The following is a 19,608-nucleotide window of genomic DNA, read 5'->3' as shown; positions in this document are numbered from 1 at the left end:
TATGCCTGGTCTTCCTGTGAAACCTGGGCTCCTTCGCAAGGGCAATAGCTCCAGTGTTGTCACAGAAGAGAGTCATCGGGCCTGACGCATTGGGAATCACCCCTAGGTCGGTAATGAACTCCTTCATCCAGACTGCTTCCTGTCCTGCCTCCGAGGCCACCATGTACTCCGCTTCACATGTAGATCCCGCCACGACGCTTTGCTTGCAACTGCACCAGCTTACTGCTCCTCCATTCAAAATATACACGTATCCGGTTTGTGACTTCGAGTCATCCAGATCTGTGTCGAAGCTAGCGTCGACGTAACCCGTTACGACGAGCTCTTCGTCACCTCCATAAACGAGAAACATATCCTTAGTCCTCTTCAGGTACTTCAGGATATTCTTGACCGCTGTCCAGTGTTCCATGCCGGGATTACTTTGGTACCTTCCTACCAAACTCACGGCAAGGTTTACATCAGGTCTGGTACACAGCATGGCATACATAATAGACCCTATGGCCGAGGCATAGGGGATGAAACTCATCTTTTCTCTATCTTCTGCCGTGGTCGGGCATTGAGCCGTGCTCAATTGCACACCTTGCAATACAGGCAAGAACCCCTTCTTGGACTGATCCATATTGAACTTCTTCAATATCTTGTCAAGGTATGTACTCTGTGAAAGACCAATGAGGCGTCTCGATCTATCTCTATAGATCTTGATGCCTAATATATAAGCAGCTTCTCCAAGGTCCTTCATTGAAAAACACTTATTCAAATAGGCCTTTATACTTTCCAAGAATTCTATATCATTTCCCATCAATAGTATGTCATCCACATATAATATGAGAAATGCTACAGAGCTCCCACTCACTTTCTTGTAAACACAAGCTTCTCCATAAGTCTGTGTAAACCCAAACGCTTTGATCATCTCATCAAAGCGAATGTTCCAACTCCGAGATGCTTGCACCAGCCCATAGATTGAGCGCTGGAGCTTGCATACTTTGTTAGCATTCTTAGGATCGACAAAACCTTCCGGCTGCATCATATACAATTCTTCCTTAAGGAAGCCGTTAAGGAATGCCGTTTTGACGTCCATCTGCCATATCTCATAATCATAGTATGCGGCAATTTCTCACATGATTCGGACGGACTTCAGCTTCGCTACGGGTGAGAAAGTCTCATCGTAGTCAACCCCTTGAACTTGTCGATAACCCTTAGCGACAAGTCGAGCTTTTTAGATGGTCACATTACCATCTGCGTCCGTCTTCTTCTTAAAGATCCATTTGTTTTCTATGGCTCGCCGATCATCGGGCAAGTCAGTCAAAGTCCATACTTCATTTTCATACATGGATCCTATCTCGGATTTCATGGCTTCTAGCCATTTGTCGGAATCCGGGCCCGCCATCGCTTCTTCATAGTTCGAAGGTTCACCGTTGTCTAACAACATGATTTCCAGGACAGGGTTGCCGTACCACTCTGGTGCGGAACGTGTCCTTGTGGACCTACGAAGTTCAGTAGTAACTTGATCCGAAGCTTCATGATCATCATCATTAACTTCCTCCCCAGTCGGTGTAGGCACCACAGAAACATTTTTCCGCGTTGCGCTACTTTCCGGTTCGGAAGGGGTGACTATCACCTCATCAAGTTCCACTTTCCTCCCACTCAATTCTTTCGAGAGAAACTCCTTCTCCAGAAAGGACCTGTTCTTGGCAACGAAGATCTTGCCTTCGGATCTGAGGTAGAAGGTATACCCAATAGTTTCCTTAGGGTATCCTATGAAGACGCATTTCTCCGACTTGGGTTCGAGCTTTTCAGGTTGAAGTTTCTTGACATAAGCATCGCATCCCCAAACTTTTAGAAACGACAGCTTAGGTTTCTTCCCAAACCATAATTCATACGGTGTCGTCTCAACGGATTTAGACGGAGCCCTATTTAAAGTGAATGCGGCAGTCTCTAAAGCATAGCCCCAAAATGAGAGCGGTAAATCGGTAAGAGACATCATAGATCGCACCATATCCAATAGAGTGCGATTACGACATTCGGACACACCATTTCTCTGAGGTGTTCCAGGCGGCGTGAGTTGTGAAACTATTCCACATTTCCTTAAGTGTGTACCAAATTCGTGACTTAAATATTCTCCACCACGATCTGATCGTAAGAATTTTATTTTTCTGTCACGTTGATTCTCAACTTCACTCTGAAATTCCTTGAACTTTTCAAAGGTTTCAGACTTGTGTTTCATTAGGTAGACATACCCATATCTACTTAAATCATCAGTGAGAGTGAGAACATAACGATATCCTCCGCGAGCCTCAACACTCATTGGACCGCACACATCGGTATGTATGATTTCCAATAAGTTGGTTGCTCGCTCCATTGTTCCGGAGAACGGAGTCTTGGTCATCTTACCCATGAGGCATGGTTCGCACGTGTCAAATGATTCGTAATCAAGAGACTCCAAAAGTCCATCTGCATGGAGCTTCTTCATGCGCTTGACACCAATGTGACCAAGGCGGCAGTGCCACAAGATATGTGGGACTATCGTTATCAACTTTACATCTTTTGGTATTCACACTATGAACATGTGTAACATCACGTTCGAGATTCATCAAGAATAAACCATTGACCAGCGGGGCATGACCATAAAACATATCTCTCAAATAAATAGAACAACCATTATTCTCGGATTTAAATGAGTAGCCATCTCGAATTAAACGAGATCCAGATACAATGTTCATGCTCAAAGCTGGCACTAAATAACAATTATTGAGGTTTAAAACTAATCCCGTGGGTAGATGCAGAGGTAGCGTGCCGACGGCGATCACATCGACCTTGGAACCATTCCCGACGCGCATCGTCACCTCGTCCTTCGCCAGTCTCCGTTTATTCCGTAGTTCCTGTTTTGAGTTACAAATATGAGCAACCGCACCGGTATCAAATACCCAGGAGCTACTACGAGTACTGGTAAGGTACACATCAATTACATGTATATCACATATACCTTTGGTGTTGCCGGCCTTCTTTTCCGCTAAGTATTTGGGGCAGTTCCGCTTCCAGTGACCACTTCCCTTGCAATAAAAGCACTCAGTTTCAGGCTTGGGTCCATTCTTTGACTTCTTCCTAGTAACTGGTTTACCGGGCGCGGCAACTCCCTTGCCGTCCTTCTTGAAGTTCTTCTTACCCTTGCCCTTCTTGAACTTAGTGGTTTTATTCACCATCAACACTTGATGTTCTTTTCTGATCTCCACCTCCACTGATTTCAGCATTGAATATATCTCAGGAATGGTTTTTTCCATCCCCTGCATATTGAAGTTCATCACAAAGCTCTTGTAGCTTGGTGGAAGCGACTGAAGGATTCTGTCAATGACCGCGTCATCCGGGAGATTAACTCCCAGCTGAGTCAAGCGGTTGTGCAACCCAGACATTCTGAGTATGTGCTCACTTACAGAACTATTTTCCTCCATTTTACAGCTGAAGAACTTGTCGGAGACTTCATATCTCTCGACCTGGGCATGAGCTTGGAAAACCAATTTCAGCTCCTCGAACATCTCATATGCTCCATGTTTCTCAAAACGCTTTTGGAGACCCGGCTCTAAGCTGTAAAGCATGCCGCACTGAACGAGGGAGTAATCATCAGCACGCTGCTGCCAAGCGTTCATAACGTCTTGGTTTTCTGGGATTGGTGCTTCACCTAGCGGTGCTTCTAGGACATAATCTTTCTTGGCTACTATGAGGATGATCCTCAGGTTCCGGACCCAGTCCATATAGTTGCTGCCATCATCGTTCAGCTTGGTTTTCTCTAGGAACGCATTGAAATTGAGGACAACATTGGCCATTTGATGTACAAGACATAGTGTAAAGATTTTAGACTAAGTTCATGATAATTAAGTTCATATAATCAAATTATTCAATGAACTCCCACTCAGATAGACATCCCTCTAGTCATCTAAGTGAAACATGATCCGAGTTAACTAGGCCGTGTCCGATCATCACGTGAGACGGACTAGTCAAGATCGGTGAACATCTCCATGTTGATCGTATCTTCTATACGACTCATGCTCGACCTTTCGGTCCTCCGTGTTCCGAGGCCATGTCTGTACATGCTAGGCTCGTCAAGTAAACCTAAGTGTATTGCGTGTGTTCCGAGGCCATGTCTGTACATGCTAGGCTCGTCAACACCCGTTGTATGCGAACGTTAGAATCTATCACACCCGATCATCACGTGGTGCTTCGAAACAACGAACCTTCGCAACGGTGCACAGTTAGGGGGAACACTTTCTTGAAATTATCATAAGGGATCATCTTACTTACTACCGTTGTTCTAAGCAAATAAGATGCAAAAACATGATAAACATCACATGCAATCAAATAGTGACATGATATGGCCAATATCATTATGCTCCTTTGATCTCCATCTTCGGGGCACCATGATCATCTTCGTCACCGGCATGACACCATGATCTCCATCATCATGATCTCCATCATTGTGTCTTCATGAAGTCGTCACGCCAACGATTACTTCTACTTCTATGGCTAACACGTTTAGCAACAAAGTAAAGTAATTTACATGGCGTTTATTCAATGACACGCAGGTCATACAAAATAATAAAGACAACTCCTATGGCTCCTGCCGGTTGTCATACTCATCAACATGCAAGTCGTGATTCCTATTACAAGAATATGATCAATCTCATACATCACATATATCATTCATCACATCTTCTGGCCATATCATATCACATATATCACTTGCTGCAAAAACAAGTTAGACGTCCTCTAATTGTTGTTGCAAGTTTTTACGTGGTTTGTAGGTTTCTAGCAAAAACGTTTCTTACCTACGTATGACCACAACGTGATTTGTCAATTTCTATTTACCCTTCATAAGGACCCTTTTCATCGAATCCGTTCCGACTAAAGTAGGAGAGACAGACACCCGCTAGCCACCTTATGCAACTAGTGCATGTCAGTCGGTGGAACCTGTCTCACGTAAGCGTACGTGTAAGGTCGGTCCGGGCCGCTTCATCCTACAATGCCGCCGAAACAAGATACGACTAGTAGCGGCAAGAAGAATTGGCAACATCAACGCCCACAACTGCTTTGTGTTCTACTCGTGCATAGTAACTACGCATAAACCTGGCTCTGATACCACTGTCGGGAATCGTAGCATAATTTTAAAATTTTCCTACGCTCACCAAGATGCATCTATGGAGTATACTAGCAACGAGGGGAAATGAGTGCATCTACATACCCTTGTAGATCGCGAGCGGAAGCGTTCCAATGAACGTGGATGACGGAGTCGTACTCGCCGTGATCCAAATCACCGATGACCGAGTGCCGAACGGACGGCACCTCCGCGTTCAACACACGTACGGTGCAGCGACGTCTTCTCCTTCTTGATCCAGCAAGGGGGAAGGAGAGGTTGATGGAGATCCAGCAGCACGACGGCGTGGTGGTGGATGTAGCGGGATGCCGGCAGGGCTTCGCCGAGTTTCTACGAGAGAGAGAGGTGTAGCAGGGGAGGAGGGAGGCGCCCAAGGCTGTTTTGTTGCTGCCCTCCCCCCCCCTTTATATAGGCTCCCTGGGAGGGGGCGCCAGCCAAACCCCATCTAGATGGGGGGGGCGGCGGCCAAGGGGATGCCTTGCCCCCCAAGGCAAGTGGGGCGCCCCCCCCCACCCTAGGGTTTCCAACCCTAGGCGCAGGGGGGAGGCCCATGGGGGGGAGCCCAGCCCACTAGGGGCTGGTTCCCTTCCCACTTCAGCCCACGGGGCCCTCCGGGATAGGTGGCCCCACCCGATGGACCCCCGGGACCCTTCCGGTGGTCCCGGTACAATACCGGTAACCCCCCGAAACTTTCCCGGTGGCCGAAACTTGACTTCCTATATATAATTCTTTACCTCCGGACCATTCCGGAACTCCTCGTAATGTCCGGGATCTCATCCGGGACTCCGAACAACTTTCGGGTTTCCGCATACTCATATCTCTTCAACCTTAGCGTCACCGAACCTTAAGTGTGTAGACCCTACGGGTTCGGGAGACATGTAGACATGACCGAGACGCCTCTCCGATCAATAACCAACAGCGGGATCTGGATACCCATGTTGGCTCCCACATGTTCCACGATGCTCTCATCGGATGAACCACGATGTCGAGGATTCAATCAATCCCGTATGCAATTCCCTTTGTCAATCGGTATGTTACTTGCCCGAGATTCGATCGTCGGTATCCCAATACCTTGTTCAATCTCGTTACTGGCAAGTCTCTTTATCGTAACGCAATGCATGATCCCGTGACTAACGCCTTAGTCACATTGAGCTCATTATGATGATGCATTACCGAGTGGGCCCAGAGATACCTCTCCGTCACACGGAGTGACAAATCCCAGTCTCGATCCGAGCCAACCCAACAGACACTTTCGGAGATACCCGTAGTGCACCTTTATAGTCACCCAGTTACGTTGTGACGTTTGGCACACCCAAAGCACTCCTACGGTGTCCGGGAGTTGCACGATCTCATGGTCTAAGGAAAAGATACTTGACATTGGAAAAGCTCTAGCAAACGAAACTACACGATCTTTTATGCTATGCTTAGGATTGGGTCTTGTCCATCACATCATTCTCCTAATGATGTGATCCCGTTATCAATGACATCCAATGTCCATAGTCAGGAAACCATGACTATCTGTTGATCAACGAGCTAGTCAACTAGAGGCTTACTAGGGACACGTTGTGGTCTATGTATTCACACATGTATTACGATTTCCGGACAATACAATTACAGCATGAACAATAGACAATTACCATGAACAAAGAAATATAATAATAACCATTTATTATTGCCTCTAGGGCATATTTCCAACATGCTCGCCAACCGGCTTCGCCGGATCGCCACCAGCCGGCCCAGTGGGTGTTTCGCTCGCGCTCAACATTTCGAGGGACCCAAGTCCTGCACGCTCCTCTCAAAGAACTGAACTTCCGGTCACGGACCGGAGCCTCGGCCGTCCGACTCGCGGGGGGGGGGGGGGGAGTTTGAGAAAGGAAAAGCGCATGAAATCGGTCCAAAAAACGGAAGGCAAAAAGCAAAAGCACCCACGACATCTACACAAGTACTTAAGAAAAGGCCCACGGCCCGAGTTCATTACACCCTAAAAAACCCCCCAGTGGGTGGGTGGACCTGCTATTTAACAAATTCTACACAAAGTGTCTCAGGCATCTCCAGCGCCGCGTCACGACGTCGGCGACCCTCCCCTGGCGGCCTCTGGGTCCAGCGAGGTGCCGGTGTCCTCCTCAGCACCCGCATCGCGGTAGACGCCCGTCTCCTCCGAGCTCCCCTCCGGATCGTGGAAGAGCAAGCCGTAGTCGTCGCCGTCCACGACCCCGCTGTCTTCCGTCCGCTCCGGATGGAACTCGTCGTGGAAGGCGAACTCGGCGATGTAGCTGGCCCGGGAGGCGATCCGGCCGGCTTGCTCCTGCAAGAGGTGCTCCGAACCGGCCCGCTGGCCCATCAACGCGTCCAGCTGCAGTTCCGGATGCCAGGACAGCGCGAACCGAAGCGCCATCTCAGCATTGGCATGAGCGGCGGAGACGCGCCACTCGCCAACCCGGTCAGGCCCCATCTCCAACCAACGCGCCAGGCGCGAGAAGCTGCTCGGCTAGACGGAGTCCGGCCATAGGGCCGCCGTCATCGCGGTTCCGGCCTGGGACAACCGCCCCAGCTGCGTTCCCAGGACCTGCAGGCGGGCCTCAGCGGCGGCGATGATGTCCGGGAAGGTCCAGGCCACCCGCGGATCCGTCCCGGACCCAACGACGCCGGTCGGGTCGCGCTGATAGCGGACGGCCTCCTCCGCCAGCCGCTGCATCTCGGGGAAGGCCCCTGCCGCAAAGGAAGAAGCGAGTTAGAAGAAGAACAACAAGGAAGAAAGGCCGGGTGCCGACCCGGCAAACGACAAGAAAAGGCACTTACTAGAGAAGGACTCTTCCAGGTGCTGCGCCTCAAGCAACATACCACGCCGCTCCCGCTCGATGGGGCGGTCGCGCTCCTCGAGCACCTTCTCCAGATCGGCCGCCTTGGCAAGGGCCGCCTTCAGCTCGGCGTCCTTGGCTTCGGCCGCCTTCTCGGCCGCCTCGCGGTGACGGGCCTCGTCCTGACGGGCCCCCTCAGCCGTGGTGACCTGCCCCCGCAGGCGATCCACCTCGGCCTGGAGCCGGCCCTTGTCGTCGGCCAGCTGGCTGCGCTGCTGGTCCGCCTCCACCAGGGCCTGCTGCGCCTCGGCCACCTTGGCGGCTTCCGCCTTAAGGAGCCCCACCTCGGCCTCGAGGCGGCTCTTGTGACCCGCCAGCTGCTCGTGCAGCCGGTTGGCCTCGTCGAGAGACCGCCGAGCCGCGGCCGCCTCCGCCCTCGCCTGCGCCGCCTCGACGCCAAGACGGCCGGTGTCGGCAACGAGCCGATCGTAGTGATGACCTGCCCGGAGCAGACGAGTCCGCCAGGATAGCACCTCAGCTGCGAAAAAGAAGGACTCAGCAGAAGAAAAAAGCAAGACTTAAGATTTGGCCCAACTGTTATATAGTTGGCCCGAATCTCGGGGGCTACACCCAGTGGGTGCGCTAGCGCGCCCCCACTAGAAAAGAGCACAAGAATACCTGCGGCGACGCGGAGCTCCTCCTCCTTGGCGGCAAGCTGCTCCCTGAGCTCCCGGTGCTTGCTCAGGAGACGATTGAAGGCGGCGACCCGGAAGCCGTCGAGATGCTGAAGAAAGCAGAAATCAGAACAAGGCCAACACTCTAAAGATTCGATCCAACTACTACGTAGTTGGCCCGAACCTTGGGGGCTACACCCAGTGGGTGCGCTGGCGCGCCCCCACAAAGAAGAAATTATAAGAAGACTTACCAGAACGGCGCGCTCCAGGTCGCGCGTCCGCTCCACCTTGGCCTGGGCGAAGGCCTCGAGCCGTTCCGTCCGGCCTCGCAGGCGGCGACTGACGGCGTCCAACGCCGCCTCCTCCTGGGTCTGAAGCCTGAAGACAACGGCGCCCCCGCTCCGCGCCGGCTGCGGCACGGCAGCTCCGCGCCCTCCCTGCCGAGGCACCAAGGCGTACTCCCCGCTGGCCGCTCGCGACGCGGCCAGCACCTCCTCCGACGACCCGGGTGCCGGGACGCCCTGCGTCGCGATCTCTGACCCGGACGTCGGGACGCCCTGCATCGCCATCTCCGGCCCAGCTGCCTGGGTGGCCTCTGGCACCGAGGCCCGCGGTGCGTCCTCCAAAACCGGCGGCGCCTCCGCCGCCGCCGCCCGCAGCGTCTCTTCCAAGGCGACGACGCCGCCTCCACCACCATCAGCCCCCGCTCGCTCGACCACGTCGGCCCGCGGCGGGGTGTCATCCTCCACCTCCACGACCACCCGGTCGGGGGTCACCACCTCAGCCCGGCCTCCACGGCCGCGCTCCCTCACCGACGACGGCTCAAAGACTGTCGCCGCCACCACCGTGCCCTCCGGCATCTCATGCCAGGCCGGCTCCGCGCCGGGTCGCGCCCATGCCGCCGCCGCATCGGTCCAAGCACGGACCGACGCCGCCTCCAGCTCCGCCTCGGCCCGGTTCCTGTCCCGCCAGGCCAAGGCTTCGGCGTCGTTCGGATCCAGGCCGAGGTTCGAGTCGGCCCGTCCCTCCACCTCGGCCTGGTCGGGGAGGTCGGACCGGCTCCTGCAGAACGCGACCCCTTCGGCGGTCGCGGCTTCCGCCGCCGCCCTCGCCAGCGTGATTGGCGACCTGGAGAAGAAGGCAGAATGAGCAGAAAAGAAACATGACTAGCTCAAGAAAAAGAAACTGAGCGCAAATGAGAGACGAAGCTTACCCCGCCAAGACCGGGACCGGGGTTGGCCTCCCGTGCCCGCCGTCACGCTTCCTCTTGGCCGGCCTCCCGGCCCCGGCCTGGTCCGCCGTGCGCTTCGGGGCCCGGGGTCGCGGCGCGACGCTGTCTTTCCCATGAGGGCGGCTCGGCGCCACCCCGTGCGAGGACCCCGCTCCGCCCGCGTCGCCGCCTCCCCCGCCCAACGCCACTACACCGACAACTGGCGTCAGCACCGACCATTCTGTGCCACGATCAGCAATTCAAGACACATGAAGAAAAACATGAGACTTACCCGCGCGACGCCCAGCGCCAGTGTCGGACTCGGCCACCTCCTCCCCGCCGTGAGCCGCGGGCTCCTCTGGCGCCACCGGCGCCACCTGCGACGGGGCCCGGGCGTAAGGATGCCGAATCGCGTTCAGAAGTACCCCCCGTGTCGCGTCAGGACGGATGAGAAGGTGCGCGGCAGCAAAGTAAGGAGACCAGACACTCACCTGCGGCGCCGGGTTCGATTGGCTGTACGGCACCTTGCCGAACCGCCAGTGCTCCCCAAGGTTGGCCTTGGAGATGTCATTTACGCCGCGCGCGACCTGCTCTGCCGACATCCGTGTCGACCCCATGCGGTTGGGGTCTTGAAGGCCGACCATCTCGCCGATGAGGCAGGAGCGCCCCTGAAGCGGAAGGACCCGGCGCATGATGAACGCGGCAAGGAGGTCGGTGCCGGTGAGCCCCTCCTGCATCCTCATCACCGTCACCCACTCGCAGAGGTTGACGATCTCCTACGACAGGCGCCTGTGCGAGTAGCCCCAGTTCGTCCCGCGGCGGTGCGATGGCGAAGGCCGGAAGGTTGATGCGGTCCGCGCCAAGGTTGCGGACGTAGAAGGAGTTCTGCCACTTCTTGGCAGAATCCTCGAGTGGGATCTTGGGGAAATCCGCCCCCGACCGCTTCGAGATGATGGCGGCGCCGCAATCGGCGAACTCCCGGCCGATGGGCCCTGCTGCTTCAAGGAGAAGAAGCGCACCCAGATGTCGATCGTCGGCTCGACCCCCCAGGTACCCCTTGCAGAGGGTGACGAAGCCGGAGAGCTGGACGATGGCGCCGGCGCCAAGATGATGCGGCTGGAGCCCGAAGAACTCCAGGAACGCGCGGAAGAAGGCGCTCGCCGGTAGCCCGAACCCGTGCTCGAAGTGCGTGAGGAAGACCACACGCTCCTACCCCTCGGGCCGAGGCCTCTGCTCGCCGCGCGACAGGCGGACGCCGACGTCCATCTCCCGCGGCAGGCGCCGCGTCGCCCGGAGTTGGGTGATGTCCTCAGAGGTGACGTTCAAACCCATCCAGGTGCCCGATGGCAGCGACATGATCGAAGAAGAGGAAGGAAGATGGACAGCAAAGGAGTTCTGGTCGGAGCAGAGGGCGCCGCAGTGCGTCAGTTGCAAAGAGCGGAGCAAGAGCAAAGGGACAGGAGGGCGCGAGCGAGAATAATGTCCGCCGCCCCTGCGCCCCAATTTATAACCCTCAGTTTGAACATGGGGAAGTGGGATTGTCTGCATGCGCCCGTCCCACTACCCCGCAATAAGTGCGCACGTACACGCGCAGTAACTGCCCAGGGAAGAGCAACCGGCCCCCGGACGCCGCAATAAATCCGCGCGCTTGGGCCGAGGGCGCGCGGCGGTGGGCCCCAGCCCATCACCCGGTCCCGTCACGCGCGTGGCCTGTCAGGCCCCTCCGACTTCCGGGCACCATGTGGCGCCCGTGCAGAGCCCGAGGGATTGCCCCAAGATTCGGTGGACTTCTCGGTCCCCGCCACGGCCGGGATGCCACGACCCGGTTTCCGAGAAAACTGGCACACAGTGGGTGTTGCCGGACCCACCCGACGCTCGCAGAATCCACCTTGCTTAAGGGGGAAACTGCGAAGGCCCAGTCATCCGAAGACGGCGGACCTTCATAGCTTCGGGGACTACTGTCGGGGGGATGGACCCCGGGCAGGCAACGGAACCCGGATCCTCTTCAAAAACAACGGGGCTGGCACCGCCCCTCAATACCGGTATGCGCTTGGCCGGGTCGCTCGACTCGGCCAAGCCCCGCAAGCCGGCCAGACTTGCCGACCCGGCAAGACACGTCGACTCGGCCTCAACAACTGGCGCAAGACAGCCGAACCCGGCACGGCCAAAGCCTCCTCAACAAGCCAGCGCCACCCATGGCGTGCAACACAATCCAGCCACGGGTCAACTCCCGTCCCATCTAGGCCGTATGATGGGGACGAGACTTCAATCAACGATGATCGAGGCAACAGTGCCCCGCCCATGCCTCTGGTTAGTAGGAACGAGGCAACAGTGCCCCTCACCTACCCGGTGACCGGTGCCGGCGTGGCTAGAGTGCCCCCGCCCTCACCGCTGAGGAGAGCAAGCGGCAACCTGACGGAGAACACTGTACGTGACTCGACTCGGCCACGCCCTGACGATCGACAAGACGGCACACAGTCCCCCTAGGCATGCGGGGCCCGCACCTAGGGGAACCTGACGAACCACAAGCCCTCGGCGGGACCCAGCCCGGGACCCCGGACACCGACAATACGGACCCACCGACTTGTAACATTACCATTGTACCCCGGGGTGTTGGACTATAAAACCCCCCAGGAGCCCTCATGCATACGTTCAACTCTTACACGCGAGAAAACAAGAGGACTAACCAAGAAACAACAACACCGGAGAGAAGGAGCAGCCCAAGCCTTGGCCAGCTTCCTTCCTCCTCCATACAGCTCCAGGAGCAACCTTGTACTATCGATCATCCAACTACACTCGGCAGGACTAGGGGTATTATCTCTCCGGAGAGCCCCGAACCTGGGTATGTCCGGCGCCCCGCGCCCGCTCATGCCAACCTCGCCTCTGGAGCCCACCAGTGCCCTCGAGCCTCCTCCTCTCTTTAGCCATCCCTTGGCATCTGCCGTGCGCCCACCACGACATCGGCGACACTGGCTTACTTGCCACACAACTCACTACGTGCCAAGTGAGACCTCCTTTCCATGGTCTTGCACGCACAATCCACTGACATATTTCATCTTCACATGCACATGCAACCGTGTAGCGCACATTGACATCCGAGTTCACCACCTTGTGTGGACGATAATGCGTAACCGAGTAGTTGTCGAGCCACATCTTCAATTCCAACAAGGTTTCGAACTTAGACCCTTTAGCAATCCGGTTCTTGTCGTCTCCCAAATGACGGTGAGAGCTTGGCCTAGCCCCAAGAGATATACATTGGCCACCATCTACCACGGCTTCATCTGCGAGACTAACATCCTTGAACAATATAGTCCGATGATCCCGACCGAATACCTTCTCAAAAAGCTTCGGCCTCCTTCACCGTGAACGCCTCCGCATCAACTTGTTCATCGGGACCATCGTCATCCGAGTCCGATGCATATGCACGGGAAAAAGGGATGGAATGGTCCATTGTCTCTTGCAAATGATATTTGTCGAGATCACCCACATTGTTGTCATGGAGATCAATTTCATTGTCATCATCCGCATAGTCATCATTGTCCTCTTGCAAAGTTTCATCTTGGTTGTTTGTAAATGGGCTCAATGTTGGCCTCACTTCTTGGGTCAAAAGAGGTTCAACAATTTCATCTTGCTTCAAGGGTGGGGGGCTACTAGCAACCAAAGGGGAGGGGTTCCGGTTCAAGTCCAAATGCAAACTTGAATCAACCTTCTTTGTTGCAAATAACTCAAGAGCCTTGTCTAGTGATTCGGCCACCGTCTCCTTGTATGCAACCCAACGTTGCTCCAAGTTAACACGCATTGTCTTCCAACGGATGTGCATTCCAAAACCAACATTATGCCTTCCCTCCAACTCAACGATATCACTAGGGTCCATCCAATTCAAATCTTTCCTCACTTGTTGCAAGAGCTCCGCATAGCTAGGACTACTATCAAACACCATGTCATGCTCATCCGGGTCCGGCTCAATATTGCCTTTCAAGAAGGCGTCTTTGTCCCCATGATGAACAAACACACATGTTCTTCCCATCCCTATAAGCATTCAAACAACACAACGTAACATTGCTTCCATGAGTAGTAATCCAAGGATTAACACGGAATACAAACCCTAAAATATATATCAAACAACAACCCTAACCCTAACTATAACCCTAACCCTAACCATAACCCTAGCCCTAAACCTAACCCTAGCACCAACATAAGAACACCCATAAGAATAACCCTAACATACTAACAAAGTCTAATCATAGGAAATTGGCAAACAAACATCTCAAATCTCCATGCAAATCTCTAGATCCAAACAAAACTAGGGTTTCCCCAAACTAGCAACAAATGAGCAATTTGATAACATTACTTGGATCAAAACAAGGGGATCGGAGAAGATTACCTTGAGGGAGGGTTTGACTTCGAAATCCACGGACAAATTCTTCATATTTGCAAGATTTGGGAGAGGATTTGAGAGGGGGAGAGAGTGGGAGAGGGGGCAAAGCTCGGGTTGGGGTGTGTGGGGTGGGGGAGTGGGGGAGGGGGGCCAGCCAAGTGGCTGGATAAGTCACAGTGCAGCCCGAGCGCTAGGCGCTGCACTTTAAATGTGTGGCGCCTAGCTCGGAGACGCTGCACTGCTGGGTGCGGGCCCAGGGGCTGCCACGGTGGATTGGAGTGCAACGCCCCAGAGGTAGGCGCTGCACCGTAGGGTGTAGCGCCTGCGTGGCGGGCGCTACACAAAAAGGTCATCGGCGTGAAATAGTTTCACGGACAGTTCATTCTGTGATTTGATTTCGTCCAGAGGTCAAAATTGTCAAATTTTCCACAGCGGCAGCCGTCACCGGCCAGCAGCAGTAGCAGTACGGGGCTCCTACGAGACGGGGGTAGCGAGCAGCAGCAACGCCAACCAATTGCGCCGATGATCCAGTTTCAATTCTTTTTTTAAATGGCGCCGACGAGCGACAGCGGCACTAGCGTGTTTGGTAATCTTAGGATGAGTTTGGTTAAGGTCATCACGTAGAATGTAATGGGTCCATTCCATTCCAGAGGCCCGTTCCAGTGTTTGGTTCGTCCAAGGGAGAGAAACCCACCGATTCCAGGGAACGGCATATTCCCCCTTTATGTCGAACCGAGTGATTCCTCGAAATCGGGCGGACCACGCGGAACGGCTCGCTCGCTCGCGTGTCTCCGTCTCATCTCTCCCTCACATCTGGCAGGCACCGGGAGGCAGCGCCGGAAGGAGGCAAGCAGCGGCAAGCAGGAAAAGGCAGCGGTGGATTGATTCCAAGTCGTGCTCCTAGCCTCACCGCCGGCAGGAAGCAACAAGCGCCGGCGTCCCCTCCGCTTCTCGTCGGATCCGTCTGTTGGAATTTTGCTAGTAGGCCTTTGGCCCAAAGCCCAACTAAAATTTTGAAATTCTCTTGGCCCATTCATGCACACATGTGAGTGGAGTGAGTGAGGCTAAAGTTTAGTCCCACCTCATAAGTTGAGAGAGAGTTGCACCTCTTTATAAGGTGAGCTCTTCTACCACTTGTATGAAAATGAGAAGAGGAGACCTACACGCGCGCTCCTCCTCCTCGCTCGCCTCGCCATGCCACGCCTCGTCACGACGCGTTGCGGGTTGCGGGATTGAGCCGAGCCGAGGACAGAGCTATGCACGTTGTCTATATTTTTGCTGCTCGGGAAAAATTAATGAGTCATTAATTAATAATTAACGTACACGTTAATTACTGAACCGTTTTCGATTCTTTTGGATAGTGACGACTCGGACGTGGGGTTTACTCCCACGACCTACCTGGCCCGCACTATATAGTCAGGCAGACGTCTACCCTAGCCGCCGCCGCTTTGTATGGTTTCTCACCACCGTTCCAGATCATTGCGCCGCCAAGCAAGTCTTCTCCATCCCTCCTTTTGGTGTACACCGGGAGAAGGGATAGCAGGCCTCCGGAACCCCGCCTCTCCTGATCCTGTACGGGAGAGGGGCGATCAGGTTTTCGGGGAGCGCACTCGCGCGACTGCTGGCAGCGACGACTTCGTGAACGACGACTTCTTCCCCGACCTCGGCAACCCCATCCTTGACGACATGGGCGACAACGTCAACTCCGGCGGTGCTGCTCCCGCTGCACCGTATGTGATTCTATCCTTCCTGTTCGAGATCGTGGTAGAATTCATGTTTCTAGTATGTGCCCTAGATGTGATCTGTTCATCTGCTATGCTAGTTCGCATGATTAGTTTAATCTCTGCCAATGCTGTCATGATCTATTTCCCATTTATTCGGATTAAATATCATAGGAATTTGCTCATATTTCCAACAATCCAAAAACCTGATTATAGGCAATTTACTCCGAGTGGTTTTGTTGCGCATCTGAAGCCGTCTGCCTTTAAAGGGGCGCAATATAAGAGGTGGCGCACGAGAGCAGTCTACTGGTTTCAGACCATGGGCTGCTATGACGCCACCAAGGGCAAGCCTGAGGGCGATCTTAATCCAGCACAGCTGGAAGCTTTTGAGAAGATCGATAGCCTCTTTAAAGGCGCTCTTCTGAGTGTTCTTGATGACTCCATTGTGGCGTATATGTCGTTTGACAACGGCAAGGACATGTGGGCTGCGCTCGAGGCCAAGTTTGGTGCCTCGGACGCCGGCAGCGAGTTGTACGTCATGGAACAATTCTTTGACTACAAGATGACTGATGAGCGCCCTGTTGTACAACAGGCTCATGAGATACAGTCGCTCGCAAAAGAACTTGAGTACTTCAAGTGTGTGTTGCCAGAGGCATCATTGCCAAGCTTCCACCTTCGTGGAACAATTTTGCTACTTCCCTGAAACACAAGAGACATGAGTTTTCCGTTGCGGATCTCATTGGTACTCTTGATGTTGAAGATAAGGCGAGAGCAAAGGACACACGTGCTCGAGTTGCTGAGGGAGGTTCTAGTGCCCACATGGTACAGAAGAAGAACTTCCAGCCCAACAAGTTCAAAAGCAGCAAGAACAAAACTCGGGGCAAAGGCAAGTTTGATACAAAGAACAAGCCATCACATTCTACCAACTTCAAGAATAATTCTCATAAGAAGGGGAAGGGACTTTGCCATGTCTGCCGTGATCCTAATCACTGGGCTCCGAAGTGTCCTAACCGTTTTGAGGAGCGCGAACATGACAAGAGCGGCAAGTCCGCTAATGTTGTCATCGGTGATATTGATATGAAGGAATCAGGGTACGGTATTTTCCCTACCATCCTATCAGTATTTCAATCCCCTGATTGGTTAATTGACACCGGTGCCAATGTACATGTTTGTGCTGACGCCTCCATGTTTTCTTCTTACCAGGCCACTGGGACTTCTCCCGTGCTGATGGGGAACGGGTCACATGCCATCGTTCGATGTGTTGGTACGGTCGATCTGAAGTTTACTTCGGGGAAGACCGTGCGTCTGAAGAACGTTCATCATGTGCCGTCCATCAATAAAAATCTCGTCAGCGGTTCCCATTTATGTCGATATGGTTCTAAGTTGGTTTTCGAATCCAATAAAGTTGTAATTTCTAAGTATGGACATTTTGTTGGAAAAGGCTATGAGAGCGGAGGCTTGTTCCGCCTGTCTTTGTCAGATATTTACACTAAAGTTATTAATAATGTTTGCCACAACAATGAGTCTGATATTTGGCATTCACGACTTTGTCACATTAACTTTGGTTGCATGACGCGGCTAGCCAATATGAATTTAATTCCGAAAATCTCTACTATCAAAGGCTCTAAGTGCCAAGTATGTGTGCAGGCTAAGCAACCTCGCAAGTCCCATATGACTGCAGAGGCAAGAGACTTGGCGCCACTAAAGCTTATACATTCTGATCTTTGTGAGATGAATGGCGTGTTGACAAAAGGTGGAAAGAGATACTTCATGACGTTGATTGATGACTCCACTAGATATTGTTATGTGTATCTTCTGAAATCAAAAGATGAGGCTTTGACTTTCTTCAAAAACTATAAAGCTGAGGCAGAGAACCAACTTGATCGAAAAATTAAACGGTTAGGTCCGATCGTGGTGGAGAGTATTTTTCCAATGAATTTGATCTATTTTGTGTGGAACATGGTATAATCCATGAGAGGACGCCTCCCTACTCACCCCAGTCAAATGGGGTAGCCGAAAGAAAGAATCGAACTCTAACTGATATGGTTAACACCATGTTAGACACTTTGGGTCTATCTAAGGAATGGTGGGGGGAGGCGCTAATGACTGCGTGTCATGTCCTAAACCGAGTTTCCACAAAGCATAAGACCATGACTCCATTTGAGGAATGGGAAAGGAAAAGTTTGAAACTCTCTTACCTACGTACTTGGGGTTGTTTGGCGAAAGTCAATATACCAATTCCCAAGAAGCGCAAGCTTGGACCAAAAACCATGGATTGTGTTCTTCTAGGCTATGCTTTTCATAGCATCGGCTATAGATTTTTGATAATAAAATCTGAGGTATCCGACATGCATGTTGGTACGATTATGGAGTCGAATGATGCAACTTTCTTTGAGGACATATTTCCTATGAAGGATATGTCGAGTTCATCAAATCAGGAGATACCTACTCCATCTAGTGAGGAATTCGCTGTAATTCCTGAACCCACCATTGCGATGGAACACGTTGAGAATCCTGTTGAGGGTGACAATGGAACTCCTGTGAGGAGTAAGAGACAGAGGACTGCAAAGTCCTTTGGTGATGATTTCATTGTGTACCTCGTGGATGACACATCCAGGACTATCTCAGAAGCCTATGCATCTCCTGATGCTGACTACTGGAAGGAAGCTGTACGTAGCGAGATGGATTCCATCTTAGCTGACGGAACCTGGGAGATCACTGACCGTCCTTATGGGTGCAAACCTGTAGGATGTAAGTGGGTGTTCAAGAAGAAGCTTAGACCTGATGGTACGATTGAAAAGTACAAGGCACGGCTTGTGGCTAAGGGTTATACCCAGAAAGAAGGTGAAGACTTCTTTGATACTTACTCACCCGTGGCTAGACTGACCACAATTCGGGTTCTACTATCACTGGCTGCCTCACATGGTCTTCTCGTTCATCAAATGGACGTCAAGACGGCTTTCCTCAATGGAGAGTTGAAGGAGGAAATTTACATGGATCAGCCAGATGGTTTTGTAGTACCTGGTCAGGAAGGAAAGGTGTGCAAGTTATTAAAGTCTTTATATGGCCTTAAATAAGCACCTAAGGAGTGGCATGAGAAGTTCGAAAGGACATTAACTGCTGCCGGCTTTGTAGTAAACGATGGTGACAAGTGCGTGTACTATCGCTATCGTGGGGGCGAAGGAGTTATTCTTTGTCTGTATGTCGATGACATATTGATCTTTGGAACCAAACTTGATTTAATCAAGGAGGTTAAGGATTTCTTATCTCATTGTTTTGAGATGAAGGATCTAGGAGTAGCTGATGTTATCTTGAACATCAAGCTGTTGAGAGATGAGAATGGTGGGATCACACTGCTTCAGTCTCACTATGTGGAAAAGGTCTTGAGTCGTTTTGGGTATAGCGACTGCACACCTTCTCCAACTCCATATGATGCTAGTGTGTTGCTTCGAAAGAATTGACGGATTGCTAGAGATCAACTGAGGTATTCTCAGATTATTGGCTCGTTTATGTATTTGGCGAGTGCCATGAGGCCTGACATCTCTTTTGCTGTGAGCAAGCTGAGTCGGTTTGTGTCAAAACCGGGAGATGATCATTGGCATGCGCTTGAGAGAGTTATGCGCTATTTGAAAGGCACCGCGAGCTATGGGATTCACTACACCGGGTATCCAAGGGTACTGGAGGGTT

The sequence above is a fragment of the Triticum aestivum genome, chromosome 1D, assembly GCF_018294505.1.
Source record: "Triticum aestivum cultivar Chinese Spring chromosome 1D, IWGSC CS RefSeq v2.1, whole genome shotgun sequence".
Taxonomy (NCBI): domain Eukaryota; kingdom Viridiplantae; phylum Streptophyta; class Magnoliopsida; order Poales; family Poaceae; genus Triticum; species Triticum aestivum.
Note: the sequence above shows the minus strand (reverse complement) of the source record.